The sequence below is a fragment of the Aedes albopictus genome, chromosome 1 (assembly GCF_035046485.1).
Source record: "Aedes albopictus strain Foshan chromosome 1, AalbF5, whole genome shotgun sequence".
Taxonomy (NCBI): domain Eukaryota; kingdom Metazoa; phylum Arthropoda; class Insecta; order Diptera; family Culicidae; genus Aedes; species Aedes albopictus.
The window spans coordinates 69335819-69352198 of NC_085136.1; the positions used below are offsets into that span (position 1 = coordinate 69335819).

Consider the following 16380-nt stretch of genomic DNA (forward strand, 5'->3'; position numbering starts at 1 on the left):
ATTCCGGAGAATTCCTGGGAGGAATTCCGGAGAATTCCTGGGAGGAATTCCGGAGAATTCCTGGGAGGAATTCCGGAGAATTCCTGGGAGGAATTCCGGAGAATTCCTGGGAGGAATTCCGGAGAATTCCTGGGAGGAATTCCGGAGAATTCCTGGGAGGAATTCCGGAGAATTCCTGGGAGGAATTCCGGAGAATTCCTGGGAGGAATTCCGGAGAATTCCTGGGAGGAATTCCGGAGAATTCCTAGGAGGAATTCCGGAGAATTCCTGGGAGGAATTCCGGAGAATTCCTGGGAGGAATTCCGGAGAATTCCTGGGAGGAATTCCGGAGAATTCCTGGGAGGAATTCCGGAGAATTCCTGGGAGGAATTCCGGAGAATTCCTAGGAGGAATTCCGGAGAATTCCTGGGAGGAATTCCGGAGAATTCCTGGGAGGAATTCCGGAGAATTCCTGGGAGGAATTCCGGCGAATTCCTGGGAGGAATTCCGAAGAATTCCTGGGAGGAATTCCGAAGAATTCCTGGGAGGAATTCCGGAGAATTCCTGGATGGAATTCCGGAGAACTCCTGGGAGGAATTCCGGAGAATTCCTGGGAGGAATTCCGGAGAATTCCTGGGAGGAATTCCGGAGAATTCCTGGGAGGAATTCCGGAGAATTCCAGGGAGGAATTCCGGAGAATTCCTGGAAGGAATTCCGGAGAATTCCTGGGAGGAATTCCGGAGAATTCCTGGGAGGAATTCCGGAGAATTCCTGGGAGGAATTCCGGAGAATTCCTGGGAGGAATTCCGGAGAATTCCTGGGAGGAATTCCGGAGAATTCCTGGGAGGAATTCCGGAGAATTCCTGGGAGTAATTCCGGAGAATTCCTGGGAGTAATTCCGGAGAATTCCTGGGAGTAATTCCGGAGAATTCCTGGGAGGAATTCCGGAGAATTCCTGGGAGGAATTCCGAAGAATTCCAGGGAGGAATTCCGAAGAATTCCTGTGAGGAATTCCGAAGAATTCCTGGGAGGAATTCCGAAGAATTCCAAAGAATTCCTGGGAGGAATTCCGAAGAATTCCTGGGAGGAATTCCGGAGAATTCCTGGGAGGAATTCCGGAGAATTCCTGGGAGGAATTCCGGAGAATTCCTGGGAGGAATTCCGGAGAATTCCTGGGAGGAATTCCGGAGAATTCCTGGGAGGAATTCCGGAGAATTCCTGGGAGGAATTCCGGAGAATTCCTGGGAGGAATTCCGGAGAATTCCTGGGAGGAATTCCGGAGAATTCCTGGGAGGAATTCCGGAGAATTCCTGGGAGGAATTCCGGAGAATTCCTGGGAGGAATTCCGGAGAATTCCTGGGAGGAATTCCGGAGAATTCCTGGGAGGAATTCCGGAGAATTCCTGGGAGGAATTCCGGAGAATTCCTGGGAGGAATTCCGGAGAATTCCTGGGAGGAATTCCGGAGAATTCCTGGGAGGAATTCCGGAGAATTCCTGGGAGGAATTCCGGAGAATTCCTGGGAGGAATTCCGGAGAATTCCTGGGAGGAATTCCGGAGAATTCCTGGGAGGAATTCCGGAGAATTCCTGGGAGCAATTCCGGAGAATTCCTGGGAGGAATTCCGGAGAATTCCTGGGAGCAATTCCGGAGAATTCCTGGGAGGAATTCCGGAGAATTCCTGGGAGGAATTCCGGAGAATTCCTGGGAGGAATTCCGGAGAATTCCTGGGAGGAATTCCGGAGAATTCCTGGGAGGAATTCCGGAGAATTCCTGGGAGGAATTCCGGAGAATTCCTGGGAGGAATTCCGGAGAATTCCAGGGAGGAATTCCGAAGAATTCCTGGGAGGAATTCCGGAGAATTCCTGGGAGGAATTCCGGAGAATTCCTGGGAGGAATTCCGGAGAATTCCTGGGAGGAATTCCGGAGAATTCCTGGGAGGAATTCCGGAGAATTCCAGGGAGGAATTCCGAAGAATTCCTGGGAGGAATTCCGAAGAATTCCTGGGAGGAATTCCGAAGAATTCCTGGGAGGAATTCCGAAGAATTCCTGGGAGGAATTCCGAAGAATTCCTGGGAGGAATTCCGAAGAATTCCTGGGAGGAATTCCGAAAAATTCCTGGGAGGAATTCCGAAGAATTCCTGGGAGGCATTCCGAAGAATTCCTGGGAGGAATTCCGAAGAATTCCTGGGAGGAATTCCGAAGAATTCCTGGGAGGAATTCCGAAGAATTCCTGGGAGGAATTCCGAAGAATTCCTGGGAGGAATTCCGAAAAATTCCTGGGAGGAATTCCGAAGAATTCCTGGGAGGAATTCCGAAGAATTCCTGGGAGGAATTCCGAAGAATTCCTGGGAGGAATTCCGAAGAATTCCTGGGAGGAATTCCGGAGAATTCCTGGGAGGAATTCCGAAGAATTCCGAAGAATTCCTGGGAGGAATTTCGAAGAATTCCTGGGAGGAATTCCGAAGAATTCCTGGGAGGAATTCCGGAGAATTCCTGGGAGGAATTCCGGAGAATTCCTGGGAGGAATTCCGGAGAATTCCTGGGAGGAATTCCGGAGAATTCCTGGGAGGAATTCCGGAGAATTCCTGGGAGGAATTCCGGAGAATTCCTGGGAGGAATTCCGGAGAATTCCTGGGAGAAATTCCGGAGAATTCCAGGGAGGAATTCCGAAGAATTCCTGGGAGGAATTCCGAAGAATTCCTGGGAGGAATTCCGAAGAATTCCTGGGAGGAATTCCGAAAAATTCCTGGGAGGAATTCCGAAGAATTCCTGGGAGGAATTCCGAAGAATTCCTGGGAGGAATTCCGAAAAATTCCTGGGAGGAATTCCGAAGAATTCCTGGGAGGCATTCCGAAGAATTCCTGGGAGGAATTCCGAAGAATTCCTGGGAGGAATTCCGAAGAATTCCTGGGAGGAATTCCGAAGAATTCCTGGGAGGAATTCCGAAAAATTCCTGGGAGGAATTCCGAAGAATTCCTGGGAGGAATTCCGAAGAATTCCTGGGAGGAATTCCGAAGAATTCCTGGGAGGAATTCCGAAGAATTCCTGGGAGGAATTCCGAAGAATTCCTGGGAGGAATTCCGAAGAATTCCTGGGAGGAATTCCGGAGAATTCCTGGGAGGAATTCCGAAGAATTCCGAAGAATTCCTGGGAGGAATTTCGAAGAATTCCTGGGAGGAATTCCGAAGAATTCCTGGGAGGAATTCCGGAGAATTCCTGGGAGGAATTCCGGAGAATTCCTGGGAGGAATTCCGGAGAATTCCTGGGAGAAATTCCGGAGAATTCCAGGGAGGAATTCCGAAGAATTCCTGGGAGGAATTCCGAAGAATTCCTGGGAGGAATTCCGAAGAATTCCTGGGAGGAATTCCGAAAAATTCCTGGGAGGAATTCCGAAAAATTCCTGGGAGGAATTCCGAAGAATTCCTGGGAGGAATTCCGAAGAATTCCTGGGAGGAATTCCGAAGAATTCCGAAGAATTCCTGGGAGGAATTCCGAAGAATTCCTGGGAGGAATTCCGAAGAATTCCTGGGAGGAATTCCGAAGAATTCCTGGGAGGAATTCCGAAGAATTCCTGGGAGGAATTCCGAAGAATTCCTGGGAGGAATTCGGAAGAATTCCTGGGAGGAATTCCGAAGAATTCCTGGGAGGAATTCCGAAGAATTCCTGGGAGGAATTCCGAAGAATTCATGGGAGGAATTCCGATGAATTCCTGGGAGGAATTCCGATGAATTCCTGGGAGGAATTCCGATGAATTCCTGGGAGGAATTCCGAAGAATTCCTGGGAGGAATTCCGAAGAATTCCTGGGAGGAATTCCGAAGAATTCCTGGGAGGAATTCCGAAGAATTCCTGGGAGGAATTCCGAAGAATTCCTGGGAGGAATTCCGAAGAATTCCTGGGAGGAATTCCGAAGAATTCCTGGGAGGAATTCCGAAGAATTCCTGGGAGGAATTCCGAAGAATTCCTGGGAGGAATTCCGAAGAATTCCTGGGAGGAATTCCGAAGAATTCCTGGAAGGAATTCCGAAGAATTCCTGGAAGGAATTCCGAAGAATTCCTGGAAGGAATTCCTAAGAATTCCTGGAAGGAATTCCGAAGAATTCCTGGGAGGAATTCCGAAGAATTCCTGGGAGGAATTCCGGAGAATTGAAGGGAAACATTCCGAAGAATTTCTGGGAGGAATTACGAAGAATTTCTGGGAGGAATTAAGGAGAGTTCCTGGGAATTCTAAGGAATTTCTGAGAGGAATTCCGGAGAATTCCTGGGAGGAATTCCGGAGAATTCCTGGGAGGAATTTCGGAGAATTCCTGGGAGGAATTTCGGAGAATTCCTGGGAGGAATTCCGGAGAATTCCTGGGAGGAATTCCGGAGAATTCCTGGGAGGAATTCCGGAGAATTCCTGGGAGGAATTCCGGAAAATTCCTGGGAGGAATTCCGAAGAATTCCTGGGAGGAATTCCGAAGAATTCCTGGGAGGAATTCCGAAGAATTCCTGGGAGGAATTCCGAAGAATTCCTGGGAGGAATTCCGAAGAATTCCTGGGAGGAATTCCGAAGAATTCCTGGGAGGAATTCCGAAGAATTCCTGAAAGGAATTCCGAAGAATTCCTGGGAGGAATTCCGAAGAATTCCTGGGAGGAATTCCGGAGAATTCCTGGGAGGAATTCCGGAGAATTCCTGGGAGGAATTCCGGAGAATTCCTGGGAGGAATTCCGGAGAATTCCTGGGAGGAATTCCGGAGAATTCCTGGGAGGAATTCCGGAGAATTCCTGGGAGGAATTCCGGAGAATTCCTGGGAGGAATTCCGGAGAATTCCTGGGAGGAATTCCGGAGAATTCCTGGGAGGAATTCCGGAGAATTCCTGGGAGGAATTCCGGAGAATTCCTGGGAGGAATTCCGGAGAATTCCTGGGAGGAATTCCGGAGAATTCCTGGGAGGAATTCCGGAGAATTCCTGGGAGGAATTCCGGAGAATTCCTGGGAGGAATTCCGGAGAATTCCTGGGAGGAATTCCGGAGAATTCCTGGGAGGAATTCCGGAGAATTCCTGGGAGGAATTCCGGAGAATTCCTGGGAGGAATTCCGGAGAATTCCTGGGAGGAATTCCGGAGAATTCCTGGGAGGAATTCCGGAGAATTCCTGGGAGGAATTCCGGAGAATTCCTGGGAGGAATTCCGGAGAATTCCTGGGAGGAATTCCGGAGAATTCCTGGGAGGAATTCCGGAGAATTCCTGGGAGGAATTCCGGAGAATTCCTGGGAGGAATTCCGGAGAATTCCTGGGAGGAATTCCGGAGAATTCCTGGGAGGAATTCCGGAGAATTCCTGGGAGGAATTCCGGAGAATTCCTGGGAGGAATTCCGGAGAATTCCTGGGAGGAATTCCGGAGAATTCCTGGGAGGAATTCCGGAGAATTCCTGGGAGGAATTCCGGAGAATTCCTGGGAGGAATTCCGGAGAATTCCTGGGAGGAATTCCGGAGAATTCCTGGGAGGAATTCCGGAGAATTCCTGGGAGGAATTCCGGAGAATTCCTGGGAGGAATTCCGGAGAATTCCTGGGAGGAATTCCGGAGAATTCCTGGGAGGAATTCCGGAGAATTCCTGGGAGGAATTCCGGAGAATTCCTGGGAGGAATTCCGGAGAATTCCTGGGAGGAATTCCGGAGAATTCCTGGGAGGAATTCCGGAGAATTCCTGGGAGGAATTCCGGAGAATTCCTGGGAGGAATTCCGGAGAATTCCTGGGAGGAATTCCGGAGAATTCCTGGGAGGAATTCCGGAGAATTCCTGGGAGGAATTCCGGAGAATTCCTGGGAGGAATTCCGGAGAATTCCTGGGAGGAATTCCGGAGAATTCCTGGGAGGAATTCCGGAGAATTCCTGGGAGGAATTCCGGAGAATTCCTGGGAGGAATTCCGGAGAATTCCTGGGAGGAATTCCGGAGAATTCCTGGGAGGAATTCCGGAGAATTCCTGGGAGGAATTCCGGAGAATTCCTGGGAGGAATTCCGGAGAATTCCTGGGAGGAATTCCGGAGAATTCCTGGGAGGAATTCCGGAGAATTCCTGGGAGGAATTCCGGAGAATTCCTGGGAGGAATTCCGGAGAATTCCTGGGAGGAATTCCGGAGAATTCCTGGGAGGAATTCCGGAGAATTCCTGGGAGGAATTCCGGAGAATTCCTGGGAGGAATTCCGGAGAATTCCTGGGAGGAATTCCGGAGAATTCCTGGGAGGAATTCCGGAGAATTCCTGGGAGGAATTCCGGAGAATTCCTGGGAGGAATTCCGGAGAATTCCTGGGAGGAATTCCGGAGAATTCCTGGGAGGAATTCCGGAGAATTCCTGGGAGGAATTCCGGAGAATTCCTGGGAGGAATTCCGGAGAATTCCTGGGAGGAATTCCGGAGAATTCCTGGGAGGAATTCCGGAGAATTCCTGGGAGGAATTCCGGAGAATTCCTGGGAGGAATTCCGGAGAATTCCTGGGAGGAATTCCGGAGAATTCCTGGGAGGAATTCCGGAGAATTCCTGGGAGGAATTCCGGAGAATTCCTGGGAGGAATTCCGGAGAATTCCTGGGAGGAATTCCGGAGAATTCCTGGGAGGAATTCCGGAGAATTCCTGGGAGGAATTCCGGAGAATTCCTGGGAGGAATTCCGGAGAATTCCTGGGAGGAATTCCGGAGAATTCCTGGGAGGAATTCCGGAGAATTCCTGGGAGGAATTCCGGAGAATTCCTGGGAGGAATTCCGGAGAATTCCTGGGAGGAATTCCGGAGAATTCCTGGGAGGAATTCCGGAGAATTCCTGGGAGGAATTCCGGAGAATTCCTGGGAGGAATTCCGGAGAATTCCTGGGAGGAATTCCGGAGAATTCCTGGGAGGAATTCCGGAGAATTCCTGGGAGGAATTCCGGAGAATTCCTGGGAGGAATTCCGGAGAATTCCTGGGAGGAATTCCGGAGAATTCCTGGGAGGAATTCCGGAGAATTCCTGGGAGGAATTCCGGAGAATTCCTGGGAGGAATTCCGGAGAATTCCTGGGAGAATTCCGGAGAATTCCTGGGAGGAATTCCGGAGAATTCCTGGGAGGAATTCCGGAGAATTCCTGGGAGGAATTCCGGAGAATTCCTGGGAGGGAATTCCGGAGAATTCCTGGGAGGAATTCCGGAGAATTCCTGGGAGGAATTCCGGAGAATTCCTGGGAGGAATTCCGGAGAATTCCTGGGAGGAATTCCGGAGAATTCCTGGGAGGAATTCCGGAGAATTCCTGGGAGGAATTCCGGAGAATTCCTGGGAGGAATTCCGGAGAATTCCTGGGAGGAATTCCGGAGAATTCCTGGAGGAATTCCGGAGAATTCCTGGGAGGAATTCCGGAGAATTCCTGGGAGGAATTTCCCGAGAATTCCTGGGAGGAATTCCGGAGAATTCCTGGGAGGAATTCCGGAGAATTCCTGGAGGAATTCCGGAGAATTCCTGGGAGGGAATTCCGGAGAATTCCTGGGAGGAATTCCGGAGAATTCCTGGAGGAATTCCGGAGAATTCCTGGGAGGAATTCCGGAGAATTCCTGGGAGGAATTGGGAGGAATTCCGGAGAATTCCTGGGAGGAATTCCGGAGAATTCCTGGGAGGAATTCCGGAGAATTCCTGGGAGGAATTCCGGAGAATTCCTGGGAGGAATTCCGGAGAATTCCTGGGAGGAATTCCGGAGAATTCCTGGGAGGAATTCCGGAGAATTCCTGGGAGGAATTCCGGAGAATTCCTGGGAGGAATTCCGGAGAATTCCTGGGAGGAATTCCGGAGAATTCCTGGGAGGAATTCCGGAGAATTCCTGGGAGGAATTCCGGAGAATTCCTGGGAGGAATTCCGGAGAATTCCTGGGAGGAATTCCGGAGAATTCCTGGGAGGAATTCCGGAGAATTCCTGGGAGGAATTCCGGAGAATTCCTGGGAGGAATTCCGGAGAATTCCTGGGAGGAATTCCGGAGAATTCCTGGGAGGAATTCCGGAGAATTCCTGGGAGGAATTCCGGAGAATTCCTGGGAGGAATTCCGGAGAATTCCTGGGAGGAATTCCGGAGAATTCCTGGGAGGAATTCCGGAGAATTCCTGGGAGGAATTCCGGAGAATTCCTGGGAGGAATTCCGGAGAATTCCTGGGAGGAATTCCGGAGAATTCCTGGGAGGAATTCCGGAGAATTCCTGGGAGGAATTCCTGGGAGGAATTCCGGAGAATTCCTGGGAGGAATTCCGGAGAATTCCTGGGACGAATTCCGGAGAATTCCTGGGAGGAATTCCGGAGAATTCCAGGGAGGAATTCCGGAGAATTCCAGGGAGGAATTCCGAAGAATTCCTGGGAGGAATTCCGAAGAATTCCTGGGAGGAATTCCGAAGAATTCCTGGGAGGAATTCCGAAGAATTCCTGGGAGGAATTCCGAAGAATTCCTGGGAGGAATTCCGAAGAATTCCTGGGAGGAATTCCGAAAAATTCCTGGGAGGAATTCCGAAGAATTCCTGGGAGGAATTCCGAAGAATTCCTGGGAGGAATTCCGAAGAATTCCTGGGAGGAATTCCGAAGAATTCCTGGGAGGAATTCCGAAGAATTCCTGGGAGGAATTCTGAAGAATTCCTGGGAGGAATTTCGAAGAATTCCTGGGAGGAATTCCGAAGAATTCCTGGGAGGAATTCCGGAGAATTAAAGGGAAACATTCCGAAGAATTTCTGGGAGGAATTACGAAGAATTTCTGGGAGGAATTAAGGAGAGTTCCTGGGAATTCTAAGGAATTTCTGAGAGGAATTCTAAGGAATTTCTGAGAGGAATTCCGGAGAATTCCTGGGAGGATTTCCAAGGAATTTTTGAGAGGAATTCCAAGGATTTTTTGGGAGGAACTCCGAAGAATTCCTGGGAGGAATTACGGAGAATTCCTGGGAGAAATTCCTGAGAATTCCTGGAAGAAATTCCGGGGAATACCTGGCAGGAATTTCGGAGAATTCCTGGGAGGAATTTCGGAGAAATCCTGGGAGGAATTCCGAAGCATTTCTGGGAAGAATTCCGAAGAATTCCTGGGAGGAATTCTCGAGAATTTCTGGGAGCAATTCCCGAGAATTTCTGGGAGAAATTCCCGAGAATTTCTGGGAGCAATTCCCTAGAATTTCTGGGATGAATTCTCAAGAATTTCTGGGAGGAATTCCCGAGAATTGAATTCCGGAGAATTCCCGAGAATTGAATTCCGGAGAATTCCTGGTAGGAATTCCGGAAAATTCCTGGTAGGAATTCCCCTGAAATCCTGGGAGGAATTCCGGGGAATTCCCGGGAAGGATTCCGGGGAATTCTCGGAAGGAATTCTGGGAGGAATTCCGGAGAATTCCTAGGAAGAATTCCGGAGAATTCCTGGGAGGAATTCCGGAGAATTCCTGGGCGGAATTCCAAGGAATTTCTGAGAGGAAATCTGGAGAATTTCTGGGAGCAATTCCCGAGAATTTTCGGGAGCAATTCCCGAGAATTTCTGGGAGCAATTCCCGAGAATTTCTGGGATGAATTCCCAAGAATGTCTGGGAGGAAATCCCGAGAATTGAATTCCGGAGAATTCCCGAGAATTGAATTCCGGAGAATTCCTGGTAGGAATTCCGGAAAATCCCTGGTAGGAATTCCGGTGAATTCCTGGGAGGAATTCCGGGGAATTCCTGGGAGGAATTCCGGGGAATTCCTGGGAGGAATTCCGGGGAATTCCTGGGAGGAATTCCTGGGAATTCCTGGGAAGAATTCCCGAGAGGAATGCCGAAGAATTCCTGGGTGGACTTCCGGAGAATGCCTGGGAGAAATTGCGAAAAATTTCTAAGATGAATTCCGAAGTATTCCTGAGAGGAATTCCGAAGTTTTCCTGAGAGGAATTCCGAAGAATTCCTTGGAGGAACTTCGAAGAATTCCTTGAAGGAATTCCGAAGAATTTCTTGGAGGAATTCCGAAAAATTCCTTGGAGGAATTCTGAAGAATTCCTTGGAGGAATTCTGAAGAATTCCCAGGTATGCTCCGCAATTCCTCCCAGGAATTCTCCGAAATTCCTTCCCAGAATTCTCCAAAATTTCTCCCAGGAATTCTCCGTAATTCCTCACAGGAATTCTCCGGAATTCCTTCCAGAAATTCTCCCAGCAATTCTCCGGGATTCCTCCTAGGAATTCTCCGAAATTTATCCCGGGAACTCTCCGGAATTCCTCCCAGGAATTCTCCGGAATACCTCTTAGAAGTTCTTCGGAATTCCCTCCAGCAATTCTCCGGAATCCCTTTAAGGAGGTCTCCAGAATTCTTCACAGGAGTTCTCCGGAATTCCTTCCAAGAGTTCTCCAAAATCAGACTTTCTCCGGAATTCCGGAGTTAATCCCAAGAGCCGGTCATTAGTCAAAAAAACGAAGTATAACTTCAATCAAAGCTTAGTTTTCGCTTTCGATTGTAGGAAGTTTACCCGCGCATCAGTCAGCGGGGATGTCCATTGCATTATGCGTAGGCATACGAAAGCAACAAGAAACTACATCACTACGATTGAATTGTGATTGAAAAAGCCCACCATCGGCGTCATGCGCATTTTCATTGTGCTCCAAGCAATTGCTCAATTGCTACGAAGGGTATTGATGAGTACATAGCAGCAATGGCATACATTACATATGTATACCGTACAAACACAATTCAATGTCATGGTGGCGGCGTGGCATAGACTACGTTGTCTGCAGTCGTAATTGTTAATTAAGACCCGATGATGACTCCGAGGAGGGCTTTGATTCAACATCATCATCATCATAAATCTAAGACTGATGACGTCAAGCTGAATAACGTGTTCAGTGGGATTCAAGGACTACTGGGAAATGCTATATGGTTCAAACATCCATTGGAAAGTCAAATGATAGGTGCACAGCTAAAATTAATTCAAATTCGCTGTTTGAATCGCTTGCAATAATGACTCCATAATAGAAAGAATGTTAGCGGTCGTATTTGACCGAGATAGATCGGGCGCAACTCCCACTCAATGTGTCGTCCACTGTTCGAATCCGGTCCATCACAATTCAACTTTTTTCGAAGCCGATTTTTTTTTCCAGTTCAAATCTACAAACATGGCTGACGTGTAGCGAGATATAACAATTTCTTTTTTGCTGTGCGCGATTCAGAAGACCGAGTGGTTCACCGGGTTTTTAATCGGATGCCCACAGAATCCGATCCGTGATTCATAGCAGCCAGCAGCATTTGCAGCTTCGTGGTGATTCAAGGTAAACTTGCAATCATTCCGCACCGGTCATATTGAATGAGACTCACCACCGAGCATCATCGGGCACACCGCACCACGGAGGATGAGTTCATCATCATCCATCGATTGTGTACTTGCCGTTTGGCGGCAAAACAATACGCCCTCAACAGAGCTTCTCGCAGCACGCCTCGTCAACAATTCGCCAGCTTTCTCAAGGTAAGACGATGAAGTCTACTCATCACCGCGTTTCTACCCTCGTCCAGAAACGTGCCGATCATTTCAATTTTCATTTCATTCGTGTCTCGCCCTTCCGAAGCCACATGGTCTCCGGGGGAGGGGTCCGTCGCGAACCGCGAAATGCGCGTGGAAAGACTCGCGCTCCAGAAGTCTATTTACCGTGAAATGGAAAGAATGGTCACGTGCAAGGCTAGCTAGCAACGTCGTCGTCGTCGCCCGTCAAGGCCAACCGTGTGCCTTGCATCACCGACTGGACTGGACGTGGACGCAAACAAACTTGCAATTGAGGTGTTCTGGCGTGTGCTCATCACGGCGATCAGGAGTTCATATTCACCAGGGCCAGGATGGAGTGCACATGACAGTGGCGGAGTCACGTCCCGGGCTAATTAACATGTGCCCCGCTAGATTGTGGTAATCATTTCGACGATAAGTGATGTTAGCCAGTCGGAGGTTGTAGAAAAGTAGCCGAGCCTGTACGTCCAAGGCCGAGTGGGGAATTGAGGGGTAACGATACGGAGGCACGCGTGTGTACGGTGACAAACGTACGTAACTCCTCTCAAGTTTTCTTATTTGGAGCAGGAGAGGCAACGAAATGACGGAGGGGGATTTCTTCGGTTGAGCAGTTGACGTTAGAACAATCCCAATAAAAAATCTCGATCAAATACTATATATTATATAGTAACATTACAAGGTATTGTGGTTTATTTTGTATTGTTACCATACAAAAACTATAAAATAACAATACGACTTATGGTTATGTACCGGATGTACCATACGATGAATCATAAAAATATTTTTTCTCGAATATGAAGTAGAAACCATACATTTCATTGTTATCTTAATGTTAGAACTTTCGTAACCGTAAAATCCATGGTTAACAATAAAATTTATTATAGTATTAGCATGCTGTATTTTATTCGAGCGAGAATTTTTGCCCGGGGCGGGCAGCTTTACTGCTCGTTTTTACCTGCCATTCTACAAGGTTTAATTGCTTCGACACACCGCACCGCACACCGGTCGAGATTTATGCACGAGAATCAAGTAGCGAATAAAATTTGCATTAACTTTTTTCTGCTATTCAAGGGACATGCATGATGGTAATAACTATGCGCGAGGTTGGCAGTCAGTGGTCGGGTCGGCGTATTTTTCTACCCTTTTAAGTCATTTTACAGATGGTTCTATAGTGGACGGGAACTAGAAAAAAAAAAACACTGTGAAGTAATGGGTTTAGTTGGAAAACTCAACTATCAAAACTCCGAAAACCTTGAAGGTTTGGTAAACAGAATTTATCGAAAACCTGAAATCATTGGCTGGCAATTTAAATCGAAATTGCCTAAGATACTGACAGATGACACCTGTTCAGCTTTACTATCCAATGATATTTTCCGGGGATATCTAGTATTTTGAAGTCAATGAAGGTCATTCAAAAACGGAAGGAAAGTGAGAAATTCGTTGTTACCAGAAATGAAGTACATATACCTCTGCAATGGAATTCGTCAAGAATTCTCCACAAATTCATCGCTTCCAGCATTTAGTTGATGAAACCATAATGTTTTTAAAGTGTATGAAACAGCTATCTTCCAGCAAAACAATAATTACTGTTGAGATTAAAGTTTCCGAAAGATTTAACATTCTTTGGATAGACCAAAATTAAAGAATCTTCAAAAAAGTGAAACAAAACCTATGCTTATATTTCATAGCTGTAGAAGCTTATACAAGTTATATCTCTTCGTTTTGCAGTCGTCGTATTGTAATTCCCTTCTATTCGTATTCTATATATCATCTCGTTTGTCGGGTGAAGATCACTGTGTCCAGATTTTAAAGTTATTGTGATATACCCTTTTGCTGTGAGGTACGCAAGTTATCTCAGTAACATGTTTGTCACTGAGATACCTTGGTATCGAATGAACTCAAGACCATCTATTATTGATAAATAGAGATCCTGAGTTACAGTATGTAACTCCCCCATTCTAGCGAGACTAGCTTTATGAAGCCAACCACGTCCTTGCTGAGAACTTTGAACATACGTTGGTTGAGTGCATTGCAATAGCAGAGGATGTGTTCTGATGTTTTCCTCTCCTCGTCACAGAAGCGGCAATTTGAGGTTTGGATTGCTCCGATCTTTGTAGATGGTATCTGCAGGGGCAGTGTCCAGTTATTAGACGGTGCATGTATTTGTTCAGTTCCATTTTTACAGAGCAGTCTGAGATCCCGCAGAAGGGCTCAGGGCCAATGAACCTTTCATTAGATTAATTCCTGGCTAATTCATCAGTAATCTCGTTTCACTCTATATATAAAACCGGAGTCATTAGGATGAATAGCATGAAACGAGCTCACGAGCTGTTTATTTGTAATATGATTATCTCCTTTCATTGAACGATGGTCCAAACAATCGTCTTTTGATTTGTACTGCAAAAGTAGTTGAAAAGTGTACCATTACATTGCAATAATTGAAAGAGAAAGTGAACAAATAGAGTCTCTTAAATGCAGATAGGACCTATTGAAATGTTTGGTCTGAAATAGTTGGTGATCAAGTGACTGACTGGATTATACGGAAACTTGGTGACTGAAAGCCGAACAAACACCTAGTTTCCAAGTGATCGGTGGTGGTCAAAATATGAACGGATTAATGTGTTTTGCAGATCAAGCTTAAGTAATCCTCGCTAAATTTGAACAGTAGAAATGTATATTCAACGAATTATTTAAAAAAATATAAATACTGCCCATCAACAAATTTTATTGGAATTTTGTTTGCCACTGAATACATGAAAACAGCCCAATTCTTAAAATTGAATTTTAGAAATTGCTTTTTATCAAAAATAAAATAGGTTATTATTTTGATTGAACTGGTGTTCTTTTGGTTACAATTTTAGTTATTTTAATGTCATCCTGCATCTAGTTTCTAACATAATAACACAATGCGTTATATACTTGATATATTTTTCGGGTATTTTTTAATAAATTTTTATTTCTGTGTATTTTAACTACCGCTAATTTTACACTCCAGTCGGGTAAGCTTTCCTGACAAATCAATAATACACATTAAGATCGTTTCATCGGTACATCGGTACTAGGAGAATGTCCTTTACTGTTAACATGACTGCCAGTTTTTTTTTCGATTTCAGGTGTGTTTCAGTTTGAGGGGTATTCGTATTACAGACAAAGTCAGGGGCGTTCTGGATGTGTTTCAGGGGGATTTCAGGGGTGTTCCAGGGGATTTAAGCTGAAAGTTGGATGAAGCCACATTCGAATTTTCAAGAGCACAAATCTGAAGAACTAAATGACTGTTTGAACTGAAAACTTGATCGATTGGTCACCAGAATTGGGCCAGAAATTCATGGGGTTTCAGAGGCGTTCCAACGGGTTTTGAGGGTTTTTCAATGAGTTTCAGGGGTGTTTCTATCAATTCCGGGAATTTTCATGGGGTTTAGGAGTGTTTGAGGAGGTTTCATAGCATGCCAGGCGTGTTCTGAGGGTTTCAAGGCGCTTTCAAGGGTTGATCCAGGGAGTATCAGCAGCGTTCCAGGACTTCCAGAGGTGCTCCAAGAGGTTACAGGAGCGTTCTGGGATATATTCGGGGCATTCCAGGAGTTCAGGGGAGTTCCAGGGCGTCTGAGGGGCACTACAGAGATTGTCGATTGTCAAGGGATTGTAAGGGTGTATAAGGGCGTTACTTAGAATTTCAGTGGTCTTCCATGGGGTTTCAGAAGCGTTCCAGTGGGTTTCAGCGGCGTTGCAAGGGTTTCAAGGGGTGTTCCATGGATTTTCAAGGGTGTTTCAAAGGAGTTTCAAGGAGCTTCAGGGGCAAATCAGGGGAATCCATAAGTTTTCAAGAGGTTTCACGAGTGTACCAGATGTGTTCCGATGTATTCTGGAGTATTCCGATGTATTCTGTATTCCGATGTATTCCGAATGTTGCAGAAGCTTTTGAGGAAGTTTTCGGGGTGTTCCAGGAGGTTTTAATGAGTTCCAGGAATGTTACCTGGGAATCGCAAGAAGGGTCACGGGTGTGCCAAAGGGCCAAAAGTGGCGTTTCTGGAGAGTTTCAAGGGCGTTGCAGAGGGTTCCGAGAGGTTTCATGAGCATTCCAGGGTTTGCCAAAGAGTTTCATGGGCGTTCCAAGGGATTTCAGGGGTATTCTAGAGGTGTTCCTGTGTATTCCGGTTGCGTTTCAGGAGGTTTCAGGGGGTTTCTGAGCGTTCCAAAGGTATTGGGGGATTTCAGGGAGCTCTAAGAGTCTTCCAGAGGATGCTCAGGGAGTTTCAGAGGTCAAAGACGGTCCAACTGGTTTCAAGCGCTTCCAAAAGAGTTCTAAGAGCGTTCACGGGGATTTCAGGAGATTTCAAGAGCATTACATGGTGTTTCAGGAAGTTTCAAGGGATTTCATTAGGTTTCAGGGGCGTTCCGGGGATGTTCTAAGACCAAGCCCACTCGTGGGCTTAACACTACACACGCAACAGCACGTCGTTAACGATTTTTAATTTCGTTATCCACCCATTTTCGCACCGGTCGTTCGTTTCCATGTGAGTAAAATAATGATCGGTCGCCTTTCCGCACCGGTGGTCTCTATTCTATCCGTACCATCGGTTTTTTGGTGTTATTGCAAATCTTATTCAGTATAATAATCTGTGCTCATATTTTGAAAGAAGGGGTTTTGGATAAGACTGAAAACTGTTAGTAAAAATTGAACTCAAATAAATAATTCTCTTGGAGATTTGTACCAGTTTTGGTGCGTTTCAAGATATCATTTTCTCAATAATGTATGATTGTATTTAATCCCGGAATTCAAGCAATCTTTTTTAAATTATATGTTTGTTGCTTACTGTATGACTAGTTGGTTAAATTTTTATCTAAAATAATATCCATCTCTTCGATATCCATGTTGCCTTTCTCGCAAGAAATTTATCTGAATTTGAGATTTTGAGCATCTTTTTTAATAATTAGGTTTATTGAAT

General features: G+C 46.5%; 1 protein-coding gene across 2 annotated transcripts in view; it reads right to left on the minus strand.

Annotated features, from left to right (window-relative positions):
* LOC109404691 (moesin/ezrin/radixin homolog 1) overlaps window positions 1-16380 on the minus strand; it is a 96222-nt gene that overhangs the window by 52223 nt on the left and 27619 nt on the right. The gene's annotated exons all lie outside the window — the stretch shown is intronic.